This window comes from Lagenorhynchus albirostris, chromosome 17 (assembly GCF_949774975.1).
Source record: "Lagenorhynchus albirostris chromosome 17, mLagAlb1.1, whole genome shotgun sequence".
NCBI classification, from domain to species: Eukaryota; Metazoa; Chordata; class Mammalia; order Artiodactyla; family Delphinidae; genus Lagenorhynchus; species Lagenorhynchus albirostris.
In genome coordinates this window covers 3,565,221-3,578,796 of record NC_083111.1, presented here as the reverse complement: position 1 = coordinate 3,578,796, position 13,576 = coordinate 3,565,221, and the positions used below count along the sequence as shown (strand labels likewise).

Below are 13,576 nucleotides of genomic sequence, written 5' to 3'. Positions count from 1 at the left end.
GTCAGATGTTTCCTATTTGCATTTCCTCATGTAGCATCTAAACAGCTTCAAGGAAAAGCCCTACATTTGTCCCCTAAAATCCGGACACGGCCTGTTCCTCTCGCGTGTGGAATGCTCAGGCTGGGGGACGCTGGCTGAGCATCTGTTTTGTGTCCTTGACTCTGGGCACACAAGCCTGGCTGAGAAGCAGACCCCAGACGGTTCCTGTCCCTCCAAAAACCCTTGACAACTGAGGTGAGCTTATTTTCCTGGTAGAAAATGTCCCCTGCTTTGTGCTTTGAACAGATTCTGGGAACTGACAGAAAGAAACTGAATAAAGATTTGTTTTTAGAGTGGAGGTTCCTCACTCCTTCAGCACCTCTCCGGACCTCATCTGCCCGTGGGGACAAGTAGGTTGCATTTTCCTGAGCTCAGCTGGCTTGGGTGGTGTCCCTTGAGCTGCTGCAGAACCTTGGTCCTTGGCCAGTTCCTAAGTGCCCTTCTCTGCCGTCCCCCTGAATGGTCCACCCCGCTTCCCTGCGGAAATCCACTGCACATGAGCGCTTGAGGGCGCTCGACCGCAGGGCTGCCGGCGCTCCGGGGTATAGAGCTTCTCAGAGGGCCATGGCCCTCCCCGTGGAAGCACCCAAAGCCTTGACTTCCCCATGGCCTTTGGAAAATGAGAGAAGCATGTGTCTCTCCCTGATGTTGGATCACAACTTATCACCCGGGCACTCGAAGCAACACTGTCCCCCCTAGAAAACAGTCTCTCCAGCTTCTGACTCTACCACCTTCTGCCGGTCTATCAAGCCAGGTGAGGACAGTACCTGCCTGGGACGTGTTCATGGTGCAGCTTGGCGGTCAGACCATCCCAGCTCCGCAACCTTGGGCGAATCCGCTAGCCTCTCTGTGCTTTAGTTTCTTTAATTATAAAAGGAGGGCAGTAATAGTAATCATTTAATTGGGTTGTTGAAATCAAATGAGACCATCATATACAGTGCTTAGAACACCGCTCATGCATAGGGCATGCCCCATACGTGACAAGTGATGCTTTCGTCAGCATCTCGCTCCATCAGTTCGTCCCTCCAGACTCCGCCCCGAGGCGCGCATGCGCACAACTTCCTCCGCTTCAGCAGCCCCTCCCTTCGTCTCCATCAACTAGATGGGGTGCGGGCTGCGGGGAGGGCCACCGGTCTCTCCCCACCCCATCAACTAGATGGGGTGCGGAGCTGCGGGGGGGGGGCCACCGGTCTCTCCCCACCTGAGAGAGCAGAATAAAATGAAGACGGCCGTTTTCAGACAGCACCTCGTTAACCCGTTCATTTTAGATCTACTGAAAGAACCACCAAAAATGCATGTGTTAATTATATCCTAAAAGTGGAACTCAATCCAGGATGCCAGCAGATAAATGGCATCTAGGACAACAGCCCAACTCCAACATCCCTAAGACCCACTTCACCCTTAACTACGACCACGTTTCGCCCCAAGGACCAGGATTTAACATTGGACGGTAAACAGTTGTGCAGCAAGATCTACAGAGCATTTTAACCCCTCCCGCTCTCACGAACACAGACTTTCACGGACACAGCTCCGACTCGAAGCCACAAACAAGTACCATCCACACTTCCAGCCTCTCCCCCCGCCCCCGGTCTGTACCACTTCAGATTTCCCACTGTGTTCTGGTGGCCTGATTTTGCTCCGAGGTTTCCCAACCACATAGCCTTTGAGTCATTCTTGACTCCCCTCTCCGCTTTCCTTCCTGAATCTAACAAACTACCAACAGACCTGCTGCTACTTGTTCCAGCAGAACGCCCTACCCGCCACACAGCGCAAACCTCCATTGTTGGAGCCGCCTTCCAGGGGGAATTCCAGCCCCAGGCGTTCCCGAGGCCCCGTGAAACCCGGGGAGGGACCGCTCAGCCTCTCACTCCCTCCTTTCCTGACTCATGGGGAATCGGCTCTCGGCCGGAGCCCAGGAGGGAGGGAAACAACCGGGCAAGAGCTTCCCACCAGCCCAGAGCATCAGGAACAGGGGGCTTTCCCGCCGGGTGGGCCAGGCTCCAGGAGAGGAATGTCTGAGTTCCAAGGCACAGCCTGGGCTGCAGTCGGTCCCGCCCTCTGAAACCCCTTTGAAGCTGGGCAAACGTCTGGCCAAGGGCAAGCTTGAGAGCTCCTCCACTTACCCTGGGAGGGGCGGTTTCCTGCCTGCCTTTCACAGGACGGAAGTGCAGCAACAATCATTTTGCATGATTCTCAGCTTAGACACCAAAATCTAAAAACCCAATAAAAATAAGCTTGATGTGAGATAATGCATCAGACGGGCCAAGACTTATTCAACTACCTTAGAGACCTATTATCATAATATACTTCTTTTTCTTTTTTTTATGGTTTAGAGACTCTTTCCCATCAAAATCAGATGAAACATGCCTGGCTCCTTGAACAATTTCAGACCCAGCTCCACCTTGACTGTCCTTCTCCGAACGTGTTCAGGTGGTTGATTTCTCCTAAAACTTGGCACCCAGAGGGAATGCAGGGCTCCTGCGGGGGCCTTGAAGGCAAGCCCTCTGCCCTCACCTTTGCAGTGTTTCCGCAACTCAGCCTCGGCTAAAATCCTTATTCTTTTCCACGTGAACTGCTCCCAAGTTCAGGTCTTCTGTTCTGGATGAAGGGAATTGGGTTTGAAGGCTTTTGTTTGTGTTTTTTGTTTTGTTTTGTTTTTTGGAGAATCAGAGAAAATTAGAACTGAAGAGTTCATAGGAATTGCTATTACGGCATTTTCACCTTGTGGGTTCCAGCCCATTTGTGGCCCAGGAGATCAATTCAATAGGTCACCACCCGCTTTCTCTTTAAAAATGAAATAAAATGGAGTAGAAGATATCAGAGTGCCTCGCATTTATGAATGGCAAGTATTAGTTCATGTAAGTCTTGTTTCAGATTATATATGTGTCTGTGTACCTGGGGAGAGGTGGGCGGCAGGAGTACTAGGTTATGACTACAGTTGAGCTTTGGTCAAAAAATTTAAAAGCCACTGGTCTAGTCCAGCCAGGAACGAGCAGTGTGCTATGATCAACAAGCACCTGTTTGGAATCTAGAGTCAGAAAATCCCTGGGTTTAAGCCTGGGCCCTGACACGCAGGAACGGCAATGACCACAGGACGCTGTTAAGCTTCATTGAAACTCAGCCCAATTCCTCACCTACGAAACAGGGAAAACAACAGTATTTTCCTCCAAGAGGTATTAAGGAGAAGCACACTAATTCTCACTTGCAGCGAATAAGCACATTTGTGCCATGTGCCGTGAAACACGCCATGAACCTTGCCTGCGTTATACTTCTGACCTCCAGCATGACAGCGCTTTGTGTTAGATATTACTGCTACCGCCCATCAGATGAGGAAAGCGAGGCCGTTTGGTCCAACATGTGAACGTCCACCTTTCACGACACTGGCCCTAAGTCCGCTGTGCCTCTATCCGAAGGTGAGGATGCGCTTAACGTACTTAGCACCATTAGTACTAAGTACTTAGTACTGACGCCAAGGAGCCTTTGCCATTCAGCGCTACTCAAAGGCAGGCCCTTCCCAAGATGAAGAGTTGGCGCTGGAATGCGGTGGATGCCCTGCTTCCCTCACCAGGTGAGTTTTACCTGTTTGGCTCCACTAAGCAATGTACTTCGTGATGAATTTCACTGACCCCTGGCAGGAGCGCCTGCCCTCATCCAGGACAGACAGCACGCCATTTCCCACAGGCGGCGCACGGCCCGCACGCTGAGTAAGTAGCACTGCGTGAGACGGTACGGTTATCAGCATCACAGCTACCGTGACGTGCTCGTCCAGACCTGCCCTTTCACTGTCCAAAGCTCTTTTTCCTGCTCCATCAAAGGCAACCTTGTGCCTCCATCCCTGTCCACTGGCAGCCCGCGGAAAAGCCCCCCGAATCTTTACGATATGCCCAGAGGCCCCCATGCTCCTCCCTGGTTTTGCATCACCCGCCCTCCTGCTAAAGCTTGTCTTTTGTGTCTTCCTGGAAGACGCTGATAAGGACGTTGATCGAGACAGGCCGAGGACAGATCTACTCTCAGGCACAATGACTGGAACAGTCTCTAATCCACTCGAGGCCTGTGCGCCTCTTCACATCCGTGTTTGCTTCACTTTCCGAAGCGTGAACAGGGTGGAAGGAAGTCCTGGGAGATGAGCTGCTGTAAGGGCTCCATCTTGTGGTGCACACGTGTCAGTGCACCTGCAGCGCGGAGATGCTGAACTGGCGCAAGGCTGGCTGGACAGATAGGGCGTAACAGCACCTGCGAGCTTAGAGGGTATTTGCCTCACTCTCTGGATCTGAACAGTGAATCCTTTTTCCTCATCATGTCTCAAAGTAAATCAGACTGGCCCTGTTCCTTCGGTTCACCACTGTGAATTCAATCAGTGTAACACCACCTATTCGCTGCATGGCCCAGAAAAAAAATAATTCTAATGAGCTACCTAGGCAAAGAGACAAAATTTTTATAATACTTTCTTCCATCCATAGTTCTACGTCTGAAATGAAAATTCCCTTTCCTTTTGCTCATGATTTGGAAATTAACTCTAAGGAATCCTGGATTTAATGTGGGCGTCTATAAAGAAGGATGCAGTGCTGCCCTAGCCAGGCTGCTTCCTCGTGATCCCCGGGACCGATGCCAGCACCAACACCACGGTCACGCTGGCCCGCTTCTCCCACACCTGGATCCCACCTCCTCCAGGTGTGACGTGATGCTGCCTTCCCCAATCCACTCAGATCTCTACTCCCTTCTAGGGTATGAGACAGCTGGGACCAAGGACGTGTTTCAAACACACAAGCAGGCACGAGTCTTTGGTGTGAGATTAAATGATCCTGTCTCAGTCTGAGCTGGGGGGTAGGGATCAGCTGAGGCTGCACAGGTAGGGCCTGTCAGGGTTGAGGGTGGTTAAGAGGGAGCTGAAAGTTGCAAGAAGAATGAGAAGGAGCAGTGCCCTGGGATCATAATAGCAGGAGTATGACTGTGTTTCCTAAAGCAAACTCAGAGCTCAAAACCTGAAAGGGCAAATATGAGAAAAACCGTGTCGTCATTTACGCGGCCTACGCACACACAGTGGTGGTATGTTTCGAAAACAGGGAGAACGGAATCCTGCCCAGAGGTTCACTGTCTGGAAGGAGGCTGCCGTGTGAATAAGTAGCTGTACGTGTTCCTAAAACTCTTGGGATGGATGCTTTGAAACAAGAGCAGGCAGGAGTGAGACCTGGTGTGACCTCCTCTCAGGAACCAAACGGATGCATTTTACCTGACAGTCCTCTCTACCATCAATTTATAAACTCCCAAACTGGAGGATCTCAACCCCATAACGCCTCTGGAATTTTGATTATAGTTCTTTCTTAGCCTTGAAACAAACTTAGAGTGAATGTAATAGAGCACCTTAACCTTACAGATAAGAAAAAGACTGGCTGATAAAACAGCATCTTCGTGCAAAGCGTTTGCACTTCTTACTCCAGCTGCTTATGCTGCTTGTCTTACAGCTTACTGCTCCATGAAACTGCTTCGAGGGGTCACAGAAATAAACCACATTTTACACATTAAAGACCGGTCACTTTACCCAGTAAATTCCTTTTGGAGGTCTGCCCTTTACTGGAGGAAAGTTATTAAAGTAAAAAGTATACAGTCAGTACCCTAGTAATCAATGAAATAACAAGAAATGCAATCCCTTACTAAGGAGAATGTTTTCACTTAACATTTCTCTTTTTATTTCACTGGGGAACTGAAGGTAATGATCTAGGAATATCTTAAGTCTCTCCTCCATTTCATCTTCCATTGTTGGCATCTCTAGAACACCATCGAGGGGTAGAGCGTTCTTCTTGAAAGCAAAGTGCAGAAATTTGAGATGCTTGATTCAGAATGCGCCTCAACTGGTGACTATTTGGGAATTTGAAAAAGCCTCACCAGTAGGAATTGCCGGTGATATTGGGAAAGTGACATTTTTTTCATGCATTTCCTCTTAATGTAAGTAGCAAGTTAGTTGACTTTGGTAAGCATGGGTAGTAGTTAAACGTGCATTAAAATAACTAAAGATCTAATATGAACTCCCTGAATATAAAGCAAAATGCCCTGACTTCATTGTCATACGGACAGTAAAAAAAACACGTGTAGCCATCGTATTTACAAATCATTCAAGGGGTCAAGAAGAGAAATTAGATATCACTAAATTCCATAATCCATGTAACTAAGGAGGGTGAGGGTTCAAATTGGCTTTGACCTGAATCTCTCTTTCTTAAGGAAACTGGAGGGAGACACATTGCATTTGGGGGGGGTCACCCAAATTCTAGTCACATGAGAGCTGTACTTAGTCCGTTTCCAGCCACATGGCCGCTCGAGCTGAAAGGAGGAAGATCTGGGGATGAGGAGTGGAAGGACCCTCTAGAAACAAACTAATAGAATCGTCCGGTATGATATCACTTTCTCTTAACAGTGTACTTGGGGGATAGAAATTCCTGGGCTCCGGAAACGAAGAGAAGCCTCAGAACAGAGTGTAGACACTGTTGCCATGGAGACCCACAAGGATTTCAGACTTGGCCCGGAAGCTGGGATTTTAATCCCAGGGAGAGGACTGGAGAAGAAAGAAAGAGGGAACTGGTACGCAGCCAGCTCCTCAAGACCCAGATGTGTCAAAAGGCTGGCCAGCCTGAGAGGCAGACAAGAAAATTCTGTGTCCTCGTCCCAGGAAGCAGCAAGGAAACTTTCAGTCTCCAGGTACTTTGTATGAAAAAAATGACTTGCAAGAAATCAAAACCTCGGACTATACCCTGTGCAGATGTGAATTTATACCGCCCAAAGGGAGCAGGGACCACACTCAAGAGCTAAACATGAAGACTGGTCCAGGACAGTGAAATCCTGAGACCACCCCCCACCCGCAAAAACAAATGAAAAGCCGTTCCGTAGGAAAATGCGCGCAACACATGGCATTATGGGTCCTCCATGGAGAGGACAGTCCTTGCCGACAGCAAATCAAAATTCAACGTGACGTGATCGAAACTCCGCACGCAAACACCGCTGAAGCTACATGAGGAAGCACCGTGGAAGACAGATGGGCAGACTCGACACAGGAAGAACCAGCACTCAAGAATTAGAGGAAGTGGAAAACCCTGAAAGACACCACTAAAAAAAGATACATTTAAACTTGCGTGGATTAACGAAAGAACATAAGCAATAACAAAAGGCAGGACAGCATTTTCAAAGATCAAAAATATTTGAAAAAAAAACAAATATGAAAGGTAGGAATTCAAAAAATGATTCTTTGGATTTCTAGATTCAGCATGGCGACACAGAAAGCTGGAAAGAGAGGCACACCCACCCTGACAACAAGAAAACCGCTGGACAAACTGCAAATTAATTACTTTCCTCGTCCCCCTTAGAGAACTAAGGTCACAAGAGCAAATAGCTAACTGGAAATCTTCAAAGAGGCAAGTGCCTGTAGCGAGAAACAGGACCCACGCTTTTCCTTACCTGGCGCAGGTGCTGTCAGAGGCCGTAGAGCCAATAAGAAGATTCAGCTAGATACTTGGAATAACGCGCTAAAAGCTGAGTGTGGAGGCTGAGGGAGACCTGGAGACCCTGGAGACAGCAGACGGAGCAGGGTGGCAGCTCTACAAGAAATGTTAAAAACAAGTTCTTCAGTCAGAAGGAATGCAATATAGGTCAGAAACCTGGATCTACACAAAGAAATGAAGAGTATTAGAAATGGACCATATGGGGTGGGATGAATTGGGAGATTGGGATTGACATATACACCACTACGTATAAAGTAGATAACTAATAAGAACCTGCTGTGGAGCACAGGGAACTCCACTCCACTTCACTGTACAGTAGAAACTAACACAACATTGTAAAACAACTATACGCCCCCCCAAAAAAAAGAGAAATGGAAAATACAAAGTTAAAATAAAATATTTTTTCTCACTTTAATTGCTCTAAAGATAATTGAATGTTTAAGAAAACAATATATTCTTCATTGATAGTTTAAATAAAAGTAGAATATAACAGAAACAAATTTGAGCAAAACCCCAAATACTGGGGGGAAATGGTTCTAAGAGGAAGTCTCAACCAAAATTGAAAATTATTTTGAACTGAATAAACTTTAAGACACAACACATCTAACTTTGTGAGATGCAGCTAAAACAGTGCTCAGAGGAAATTCATAGCACTAAAAGCTTATATTAAGGATGAACAAAGATCTGATCTAAATTTTCACCTTAAGAAATTAGAAAATGAAAAGTAAATTAAACCCAAAGCAAGCAGAAGGGATAAAAGAATAATGATGAAGACAGAAATCGATGAAGCTAAAAACAGGGGACTTCCCTGGTGGTGCAGTGGTTGAGAATCCACCTGACAATGCAGGGGACACGTGTTTGATCCCTGGTCGGGGAAGATCCCACATGCCACGGAGCAGCAAAGCCCATGCACCACAACTACTGAGCCTGTGCTCTAGAGTCCGTGAGCCACAACTACTGAGCCCGTGTGCCACAACTACTGAAGCCCATGTGCCTAGAGCCCATGCTCCGCAACAAGAGAAGCCACCACTATGAGAAGCCCACGTACCACAATGAAGAGTAGCCCCCGCTCACCACATCCAGAGAAAGGCTGCACAGCAATGAAGACCCAACGCAGCCAAAAATTTTTAAAGAAATTTTTTTAAAAAACAGAAAAACAATAGAGAAAACCAATGAAACCAAAGACTGATTCTTTGAAAAAACTCAATAAAATTGGTAAACCTCTAGTGAGTCTGACCAAGAAAAAAAAAGGGAGAGAAGACATAGATAACAATACCAGGAATGAAAGAGGGAACTTCACTCTCGACCTCACGGACACTAAAAGGATAACAGGAGAATAAAACAAACAACTGTAGACTCATACATTTGGCAACTTAAGTGAAATAGACCAGTTCCTTGAAAGACATAAACTACCAAAATTCACTGAAAAAGAAATAGAGTCTGAATAGTGCTATATTTATTAAAGAAATCGAATTTGTAATTGAAAACCTTCCCACACAGAAAACCCCAAGCATAAATGGCTTCTCGTGAATTCCACCATCATTTAGGGAAAAAAATAATGCCAAATCTACCCAATCTCCTCCAGGGGAAAAAAAAAAAAAAGAGTAGGAAACAATTTCTAAGTCATTTTATGAGGCCAGAATTGAGCTAATATTAAAATCAGACAAAGATATTACAAGAAAAGAAAAGTGCAAACCACTATACTTTGTGAGTCTAGATGTAAATTTCTTCAAAAAAACTTCAGAAAATTGAATCCAGAAATATATACAAAAGACTGACCTAAATAGACATTTCTCCAAAGAAGATATACAGACTGCCAACAAACACATGAAAGAATGCTCAACATCATTAATCATTAGAGAAATGCAAATCAAAACTACAATGAGATATCTCACACCAATCAGAATGGCCATTATCAAAATATCTAGAAACAATAAATGCTGGAGAGGGTGTGGAGAAAAGGGAACACTCTTGCACTGCTGGTGGGAATGTGAATTGGTTCAGCCACTATGGAGAACAGTATGGAGGTTCCTTAAAAAACTACAAATAGAACTACCATATAACCCAGCAATCCCACTACTGGGCTTATACCCTGAGAAAACCAAAATTCAAAAAGAGTCATGAACCAAAATGTTCATTGCAGCTCTATTTACAATAGCCCAGAGATGGAAACAACCTAAGAGCCCATCATCGGATGAATGGATAAAGAAGATGTGGCACATATATACAATGGAATATTGCTCAGCCATAAAAAGAAACAAAATTGAGCTATTTGTAATCAGGTGGATAGACCTACAGTCTGTCATACAGAGTGAAGTAAGTCAGAAAGAAAAAGACAAATACCGTATGCTAACACATATATATGGAATTTAAGAAAAAAAATGTCATGAAGAACCTAGAGGTAAGACAGGAATAAAGACACAGACCTACTGGAGAACGGACTTGAGGATATGGGGAGGGGGAAGGGTGAGCTGTGACAGGGCGAGAGAGAGGCATGGACATATATACACTAACAAACGTAAGGTAGATAGCTAGTGGGAAGCAGCCGCATGGCACAGGGATATCGGCTCGGGTGCTTTGTGACCGCCTGGAGGGGTGGGATAGGGAGGGTGGGAGGGAGGGAGACGCAAGAGGGAAGAGGTATGGGAACATATGTATATGTACAACTGATTCACTTTGCTATAAAACAGAAACTAACACACCATTGTAAAGCAATTATACCCCAAAAAAGATGTTAAAAAAATAATTAAAAAAATAAAAGTACTAAAAAAAAAAAAGACTATACATGCCAATCAAGCAGGATTCATCCCAGGAATACAAGGCTTGTTCAACATATTTTAAAATCAATTAGTGTAATTCATGATATTAAGAGACTGAAGAAGAAAAACCATATAGATATCTTGGTAGCTTCCAAAAACAGCATTTGACAAAATTCAACATCTATTCGTGATAAAAAACTCTCAACAACCTAGAAATAGAAAAGAAGTTCCTTAACCTTATGGAAAGCATTTACATATTACATAAAACCTACAACTAACCTCAATGGTAAAAAAAAAAAAAAAAAAAAAAGAATGTTTTCCCTCTAAGATGGGAACAAAGACAGGATATCTTCCCTCACCACTCTTGTTCCGTATCAATATCTTGTTCGAAGACTAGAACTTCTGCTGGAAGTTTTTACAATAGACAGGAAAAAGAAAAGGCATACAAATAGGAAAGAAAGAAATAAAACTGCCTCTATTCTCAGATGACATGACGGTCTTGAAGAAAATCCCAATCTACAAAATCATCTCTTAGAACTAAAAAGTGAATTTAACAAGATCACAGGATACATGGCCTATATATAAAAGTCAGTCATCTTCCTATATACAATAAATAATTGGAATTTAAAATTCCAAAAACAATACCATTTACAATAGCACTAAAAATGAAATGCTTAGGTGTAGATCTAATAAAAGAGTCTGTATGCTAAAAATTACAAACACTAATGAAAGAAATGAAAGAAGATCTAAATAAAGAGATCTACAATGTTCATGGATTGAAAGACTCAGTATTTTAAGATATCCATCTTGTCAACTGATAAATGGATTCAGTACAATCCAAATCAAAATTCCAGCAAGTTTTTGTAAATGTAGACAAGTTAATTTTAAAATTTAGATGGAAAGTCAAAGGAAAAAGAAAAGCCAAAACAACTCTGAAAAAGAAGTACAAAGTTGAGGACTCACTCTACCTGACTTCAAATTTTATGATAAAGCTACAGTTACCCAGACAGTATGATATTGCTGAAAGAGTATGTGCATTTCACAATGGAACAGAATAAAAAGCCCAGAAATAGACCCACAGTTCACTGTTGGCAAAAGTACAAAGGCAATTCAATGAAGAAAGTTTTATCTTTCCAACAAATGTTTCTGGAACAACTGAGTATCCATGTGCAAAAAAGTCAAAAAAAAAAAAAAAGAACCTTACAATTATACCCCAATTAAAAATATATGTAATTTTCATTAAAAAAATTTTTAAAAAAGAACCTTGACACATACCTCATACCGTGTACAAAAATTAACCCAGAATAAATCATGGACCTCATTCTAAATCTAAAAGTTTAAAATTTCTAGAAGAAGCAGAGAAGAAAATCTGTGTGAACTTGGGTATGGTGACAAGTTTTTAGATGTGATTCTAAAGACATGAGTCATAACAGAAAATTTGATAAATTGTACCCTTAAAATTTTTGAAACTTTTGCCCTGTAAAAGACACTGTTAAGAGAATGAAAAGTCAAGCCACAGACTTGGAGAAAAATAATTATGTATCCTATATCTGATAAAAGTCTCATATCCATGTAGAATATATAAAGAGCTCTTAAAGCCCAACAATAAGAAACAATCCCCCTTTCAAAATGAGCAAAATACATGAAAAGATACTTCTCCAAAGATAATACACAGATGGCAAAAAAGCATACGAAATGATGCATTAACAAAGTTAAATCAGGGAACTCCTTGGCGGTCCAGTGGTTAGGACTCCGCACTCTCACTGCCAAGGGGCCGGGTTCGATCCCTGGTCAGGGAACTAAGATCCCGCATGCTGCATGGTGAGGCAAAAAAGAAAAAAAGTTAAATTAAAATCACAAATTGGGACCACTACATACCTGGGATGGCTAAAATTTAAAAACTAACCATGCAAGACTGGTGAATATACAGAGCAACAGGAAGGAACCCTCATTCACGGTTAGTGGGAACACAAATGACGCAGCCATTTTGGAAGTTTAACAATTTCTTACAGTGTTAAATACATGCTTACCACAGGGACCCAGAAATCCTACTCCTAGGTATTTGCCCAAGTGCACTGAAGACGTGTGTTCTCCTCAAAACCTCTGTGCAAATGTTTCTAACAGCTTTATTCACATCCTCAAACTGGAAACAAACTAAATGTGCTTCAACAGGTGGCTGGATAAACAAACTGTGTATGTGCACACACCAGAACACTACTCGGACACACGGGACAAACTGTCAGCTCATGAAACAACAAGGATAAACCTTAAATAAATTTTTCTAAATGAAAGAAGCTGGTCCTGAAAGACTTACTCCTGTAAGATTCCGTGTATATGACATTCTGACAAAACGGTGCAGACATAAATCACACCAGTGGTTTCCAGGAGTCAAAGGGAGAAGGATTGATTAACTGAAGGGGCTACACAGGGACTGTCAGGGGAGCACTGAACACAAGTCTCCTTGGAAAATGGCAAATCAAGATGACAAAATATTAATAAATGTTTTCCCCATTGATGGGCTTGATCTAAGGGAAGTACATGTGAAATACTGCACCCAGCAAATAGGAAATATTTCTCTGGTTCAAGCATACATGAGATATTAGGAAAGTTAAACATAAACACACATTAAGTCAAAAGGAAATTCAATACACATTTTTTAAATTATATACTGACCACATTGTCGGATCAAAATTCAGTAACAATAAAAATCAGTAACAAAAAGGTTGCCAATGCCCCCCCCAACACACATACTTTTCTTTAGAAACTACAAAGCACACTTCTAAATAATTCATGGATCAAAGGAGAAATCATAAGAAAAATTACTAAATATTTAGATTTAAGTGAGGGTGAAAGTGATATATATTTTTTCATCATCACATTTGCACATACACACACATATAAATGTGTTATAGAAATATAAATACATACTTTTAAATATATAAATATATATATATATGCACACATACACACACAAATAGGATGATGGAAAATAAGAGAGAAAGGACAAGAAACGTAGAAAAAAGAGGATAAGTTCAAGAGTGCTAACATCTGAATAAGTTTTTCCATAAAGACATAAAAAATAGTGACAGTTTTATCCCAGAAATAATTATAGAAATTTCCCTACTACTGAACGAAATGAGTTTCCAAACTGAATGGGCTTACTAAGTTCCCAGGACAATAAAAGAAAAAGACCCACACCAAGGCAGGTAATAGAGACAGATAAAAATTACATATATTTCAGAAACTGTTAAGAATCCCATGAAATGATCAGGAATAATATGCACCCCTCTC

At 43.0% G+C, this 13,576-nt stretch overlaps 1 protein-coding gene across 1 annotated transcript in view; it reads right to left on the bottom strand.

Moving 5' to 3' along the window:
- RP1 (RP1 axonemal microtubule associated) overlaps nt 1-7,605 on the bottom strand; it is a 55,141-nt gene extending 47,536 nt beyond the window's left edge. The window contains exon 1 of the mRNA XM_060128110.1: nt 7,483-7,605. The gene's annotated coding sequence lies outside the window, so the exon portion shown is untranslated. The remainder of the gene's footprint in view (nt 1-7,482) is intronic.
- Nucleotides 7,606-13,576: the final 5,971 nt, after the last annotated feature.